The 6623-nt window shown below is 54.1% G+C and overlaps 1 long non-coding RNA gene across 1 annotated transcript in view; it reads left to right on the forward strand.

Moving 5' to 3' along the window:
* Positions 1-492: 492 nt before the first annotated feature.
* The window catches only part of LOC102379169, a 23084-nt gene continuing 16953 nt past the window's right edge, over positions 493-6623 (forward strand). The window contains exons 1-2 of the long non-coding RNA XR_325492.3: positions 493-1003; positions 4434-4618. This is a non-coding gene — a long non-coding RNA (uncharacterized LOC102379169). The remainder of the gene's footprint in view (positions 1004-4433; positions 4619-6623) is intronic.

Genomic DNA, 6623 nt, shown 5'->3' on the forward strand with positions numbered 1-6623 from the left:
TGGAGAGTTGCTGGCTCTGTACAGTAGAACAGATAAGGGAAAGTGTTTGTTGTTTGTAACTCACCGCGGCCTTGAAGATAGCAAAAATTATGTACAACTCTGATTTCCAGGCGCAAGAAGGAGGTTTGTGAACTAACCTTGCCTCCCCCATCAGTTCCCATCCTGATTACAGCAAAGAAGTAATGAAGTAATGTTATAGCTGCTTTTCTAGCTAATTTCACTATATGATCACGTGAGTTGTAAGAGACTGTTAAGTAGTATATAAGCCTCCTGATTTTGCTCTTGGGGGGGGACCCCTTCCAAGTGCTTGGGAAATCCATGTCACTTTGGAATCCCCCCTACAGCTGTAGTTTCTTTTTAAAACTGCCTCTGGAAGTGCTGCCCAGGCTGCCAAAAAGGACCGAGCAAAAAGAGCAGGATGAGCTGGGCTAAAGCCAGCACCTGAACTCCTGTATCCGCGGCTGCATCCACGCCACATGTCAGAAGAGGAGACACTGATGGTGCAATGCTTGTGCCTGCAGCTCCGGGAGGTGTTTGAGGACGTGGCTGTGTATTTCACACGGGAGGAGTGGGAGCTGCTGGACGATGAAGACAAGGTGCTTTACCAGGAGCAGATGCTGAAGAATCACCAAGTCCTCGTTTCCCTGGGTAAAGCTTTGGGTCTTGCTTTCCCCCTGTGACCACTCCTCATCTCCTGGGTGACAAGGACTGTTATCTCTTGAAGGCTTCTCCCTGCAGTGCCTTCTCTTCTTAAATGCCCATCCTTCTTTGTCCATCAAGGCCCTAGTAGAGACTTTGATTTCACTGGATCCAGTCCCCAAATCCCAGTTGGATTCTGCATCCAGTACCCAGTCACAAATGCTCTTTAACCACTGCCCACACAGGATATTGAGGTCCCACACCTGACTTAAAATCTGCAGCATCCAGCAAGGACAGGTGGAGCTCTGGACCTATGATGATGAGGACCGTGGGGAAATCTCAAGATGGGAGGACCTGCTGCCAGGTGAGTTATGGGTGTTCTTCTCTCGACCTGACTCTGCTCTCAGTAAAGCTTCATGGCCTGAGTCCCAGTGAAACCTGGAAACTGCAGGCCTGCCCTGTGCTGTCCTTCCAGGGTGCTGACCTCAGACACAGTATATTATGCTGTAATGCAGGGGCGGGCAATTATTTCAGCTGAATGTTGCTTAACAAATTTTGGTGAGCTGTCAAGGGTTGCCAGGGTGCACCCGTCCCTAGGTTCCCATCTTGGGACTGGATATCCCGTCCTAGCCTCCAAACTTTTGATACCTTCCCCTTGCCCCCAGAAGTACTCCTTTTGGCAAGGGGATTTACCATCTTGGAACCAGGGAAAAAAAGACATTATATACTGAAAATCAAACATCTGTAGTAATATATTTTAATTTTATTTAAAAAAAAAATATTTTTGTCCTGATTTGTGTGCATTTGTGCTGTATGTATAGAAATGATTGCATAATAGCCTAAAATGCAGTCTTACTCTTGTATATTGTGGTGGGATGTGGAGGAGGATTAGAGGTGCACCGATACATCGGTCCAATATCAGAACAGCACTGATATACGGGAAATTGATAATATCAGAAATGGAATGTGGATAATAAGCTGGCTGATCAGTGTCCGTGTGTGCGTGCAGCCACAGTGAGGAGCACAGCACGGCAGCTTGGAAAGTGGTGTGCAGGTGATAAGTCTGTTGTGGTGGAAGGGCAGGGGGGGGGGAAGGGGTGTGGGAGGGCAGATCAATTTGGGTATGTGGGGTGTGCATGGCAGCCCCTGTCTCCACCCCTGCCCTGCAACAGCCCAGAGCCTGTATACCTGTGGCTCGTTCCCTGCCACAGCCCACAGCGCACAGCCCCATCATGGCCCGCGCCTGCTCCTCCCGGACTTGGGGTGTTTAACCACCCGTGGATGTGCAGCATGGCTAGGACAGATTCTTCTCGTTGCCACCACTGCTGCCCCCAGCTCCACGGTAACAGCGGGGACCACCACTTGCAGCCCCAACCCCGTGCACCATGTGCCAGCTCCGGGCTCACCCCTTGAGGCTGAGCAGCAGCAGTAAGGGAGGGTGTGGTTACGTGTGGGATTTGTGGAGAATGGTGTGGTTATGGGGTTTGTGGGGGAAGTTTGAGGATATGTCAGGTGTGCATGGAAGCCCCTTCATGAACCCAACTGAGCCGGTCAGCCCCTGCCCTGCAACATCCCAGATCCCGCATGCCCCACTGCACCTCCCCCACCATTGCCAACAGCGTACAACCCCAGCGTGGCCAGCGCCTGCTCCTCACAGCTTTAGCACATTCAACTGCCCCTGGGCATGCATCATGGCTAGGGCAGCTCCTTCTGGCTGCCACCACCACTGCCCCCAGCCCCACGGTAGCAGGAGGGACCAGCACCTGCAGCCCTGACCCCGCGCACCATGTGCCAGCTCTGGACTCACCCCTCCAGGCTGAGCAGTAGCAGCCAGGCAGAAACTGTTGCTTGTTGCAGCGGGGGGTGAGGGTGGGGGAAGTGTCTCCTCCCCCTTGCCACTACCGGGCAATTTTTTGTGTGGCTGCCCGCACTGTTCCAGGCTCCCCTATGATTCAGTCACCACCACCTCTGGGCTTCCCTGCAGCTGCTCTGCACGGTGACCCCTGCCACACAGGACGCACCAGTTGCTGCCCAGTGGTGGTGAGGGGCTGGAGCCAATTTTACCCTGCAAAGAGCACCAGTTTCTTCCTGGCACAGCTGCTGCTGCTCAGCCTGGAGGGGCGGGCTCAGAGCCATTGCTGGGCCCTCGCTCAGCAGCAGCAGCACGGGAGAGAAACTGCTGCTCAGGGTGGAGTACAAGCGACCCCTCCCACTGCCAGCACTTCCTGGGGCATCCTCCCAGAGCCCATGTAGGGCAGCCTGTGTCTGCTTTGTGCTGCCACCTCTGCCCCGCTGGGCAACTTGGAGGTGGCAGTGACACGGTGGAGACTTAGGGCAGCCATTTTGGGATCTGAGGCTGCCCATATAAACATGGCAGTTTTGCTGTGAGAGGCCAGGGCAACAACATTGCCTGTCTGGAGGGCTGCTGATATCATCTGGAGGTAAGGGAGGAGCTGTAGGGGATGGTTTGGAGGCTCCTGGTCCTGGGAACGACCTAAAACTACATGCTCCCTGGAGTGGGTGGCCTGATGGGGCTCTCAGTGGCGCAGGAGCCCCCAGGAAATGCCAGGCCAGTGACCTCCCCAGTGAAAGGCGGGTCGGGGCACCTTAACCCCTAGCTCCCATGACCAGGTAGGTGACCCCTTTGTTTGGAGGGCTCAGAGAGTGGGCCCTCAGAGAATGAGGAAAGGGCCATAGACTCAGGCCTGTCTGAGTTTCCCCTGACTGGTCCATGCTGGGGTCAGGACCGGAAGGGTCGAAGGGCCAGGGGCCCACCGCAAGGGATGCCCAAGAGCTGAGGGCCTGGGGTCCCGACCGGCCTAGAGGTGGGCCAGGACTAGATGAGCTGAAGGTCTCAGTGAGGGGACCACACTCAAAGGGGAACCAGCTTGGGGAGCTATGCTGCCTGGTATGATGGCAGAAGAGGCTGCCTGAAAGGGGGGAATCCAGATGGGGTTCAATTGGAGGATTCTGGGGCTCGGTGTGGGGGCTGGTGATTAAAGGAACATTGTGATGCCATCTGTGAGACTTGGGCTGTGGTGTAGGCGAGGAAAGTAGCCCCAGATAGCACCCCCTGGCATTGGGGCAGGAAATGGGCAGCCTCCCGCTTATTAACATCAACTAATTAATTATAACAACAAGGCGTGGTGGGCAAGAATGCGGGTGGTTGGCCCAGGAAGAGGTGGGCGGGACACTCTGAGAATAGTCCCAAGCAGGCCCCCTGTTACAGTCATGAATCCTGAGACTCAGCACAGAGTCCTGGTTTTGGTTCACGCTGAGGCCTTAGACCCCTTGAAGAGTCCTGTGTCATGGATGCCATCTGGGATTGGTCAGCAGACAAGAGCTGCCTGGGTGCATCCCCTGCACAAGAGCTTTCCCTGGAAGCAAGCAGGAAGCACAGCCCTCTTTGTCTCAGAAAAGAGTGCCACAGCTCTACGTCCTCCCCTCATCCTCAGCCCACTAGAGCATGAAGCTATTCAGACACTGCCCTAATGCACATGTCCCACATGTACTTGTCTCAACAGGGCCTGAGGTGATGGTATGGACAGCTGGGGCCAAAACTCTGAGAGTCTGGGTCTGATCTGCACTGAGTTGGGAATAGTAGCCCAGCACAGGGACTTGCCCCACCCTCACCCCCAGCACTTCAGGTTTTGGCAGGAAGACCTTGTTTTCTTGAGGGAACACAATGCCATGGTCCAGGCCTGCTCTGAGGCCCATCCCAACAGAAGGAGTAGCAGTGTTTGCCCTTTGCCAGCAGGGTAGGGACTAATCTGGAGTTTCTGTTCCCCACGCAGGAGGTGCCTGGCCACTGAGCAGAGCTGAGGAGCAGCCTCCTGTGGAAGGGTCTGCAGACCTGGAGCCAGCGCAGACTTCCCCAGGGAGTTTGGGTGAGATGGACTCCCTGAGACCTGAGAAGGAGCCATGCCACGAGAGTCGGGGGAGGCCTCAAACACAGAAGGAGAGTCTAGCAATGAACCAGGTACCATCTCCACTTGGGTGTGAGGGTGGAGAAGGGGCAGAACCTAGAAAGAGCCCTGGGTACAGGGAAGAATTTGCAGAGCTGTGAGACCTTAAGAGCCACTGGAAAGATGCACTGCATCCAAGCAAAGGCAGTGGGAAGGGCCTCAGAGGTAAGCCAGAGCTCACTGCCAAGCACAGGGGCAGAGCTCACCCCTACCTGAAGGTCAGGAAAACCTTTACGTGCCCATCACTCCTGTCTGTGCACAAGATAAGGTAGACTGGGGAGAAGTCCCATGTATGCACCAAATGTGGGAAGAGCTTCACCTGCCTCTGGTCTGGTTGCTCACTGCCAGATCCATTCTGGAGAGCTACCCCACTGCTTCACCAAATGGGCGAAGAGCTTTAATACACAGACCTGGTCAAGCACCTATACGTGCAGTGGGGGAAGCATCAGGCACAGCTGTGTCAAGAATGGCAAGAAATTCACCCTTTTTTTCCCCACACACCCCAAAGAACTTCATCTGCTTGCAAGACCTGTCCCAGCACGAGTGTGCGCAGCACCACTTCACCCACTGGGAAGAGATGCAGGCAGCTCTCCAACCTGGCGAGGCACTGGTGCATGCACACGAGAGAAGCCTACCAGTGCTCAGAGTGTGGGAAGAGCTTCACTCCGTACTTTAGTCTGTCTCAGCACCAGTGTATCCACACAGGGGAGAAACCACATCACGGCCTGGTGTGTCCAAAGAGCTTCACTCAGCACTCTGACCTAATCAAAGACCACCTCATCCATATGGGGGAGAAACCATACTGGTGCTCCGAGTGTGGGAAGAGCTTCACCCAATCCTCCTGTCTGAGGGGGGATATTATAGCAGCCTTCAACTACCTGCAGGAGGGTTCAAGAGAGGATGGAGCTGGACTGTTCTCAGTGGTGGCAGATGCCAGAACAAGGAGCAATGGTCGCAAGTTGTAGCAAGAGAAGTTTAGGTTAAATATTAGCAGTATTTTCTCCCTAGGAGGGTAGTAAAACCCTGGAAAAGGCTGTGACAGGCCAGTAGAGGGTGCTCCTGTATCGAGTCACCCACCTCACTGAGCCCGACCACCTTCCAGGCTCTGAGTGCCTCCCTGGGAGTGCCTCATGTCCTTCTGACCCCTTTCCTGGAGCATGCCTGCAAGCCTGGGGGTAATGCCGCCACCACCCAGAGTCTGGACTGTTCTTGGACCTGTACCCTATGGGAAACACAGGCCTAGTAGTCCTTGAGGGTACTTGACCCACTACAAGAACTTGGGGTGCTTCCTGCAGTCTGAAGTGCAAAAAGTGGTCTCCCTTAGTCAGCCGAACCCAGGCAACCCCAAGGCATAACAGTCCGATGGCTGGGGAATTGGCTCCGATGCCAGACCCAGAGAGTGGTAGTCAATGGAAGTGAATCATTATGGTGCTCTGTGACCAGTGGAGGTCCCCCATGGCTCCGTCCTTGGACCTGTTCTCTTTAACATATTTATCAATAATGTGGATAACTGGTATCAGAAGTGGACTTGGCAACTTTGCCAAAGACGCTAAACTTTGGGGTAGAGCGTCCACACCTGAGGATACGCTGATGATTCAGGCTGACTTGGATAGCCTTAAAGAGTGGGCAGATACAAATCTGATGACATTCAGTACCGACAAATGCAGGGTGCTCCAACTTGGGCGGTGGGGAAAAATCCTGCAGCACGCTTATAGGGTTGGCAGTGCAACGCTCACTAGCACCATGACCAAAAGAGACTTGGGGGTCATGTTTGACCACGAGATGAACATGAGCCACCAATGCTATGTTGCAGCTGGTAAAGCAAGCCAATCTCTGGATTGCATCCATAGATGCTTCCCAAGTAAATTCCAAAATGTCATCCTCCCACCATACTTAGCCTTGGTGAGGCCACAGCTGGAGTAGTGCATCCAGTTCTGGGCTCTACAATACAAGAAGGATGTGGAGAAGCTTGAGAGAGTCCAGAGGAGACTTTAAACTAGGCTTGTCGGGGGGAGGGGA

The sequence above is a fragment of the Alligator sinensis genome, unplaced genomic scaffold (assembly GCF_000455745.1).
Source record: "Alligator sinensis unplaced genomic scaffold, ASM45574v1 scaffold1490_1, whole genome shotgun sequence".
In the NCBI taxonomy this organism is placed as follows: domain Eukaryota; kingdom Metazoa; phylum Chordata; order Crocodylia; family Alligatoridae; genus Alligator; species Alligator sinensis.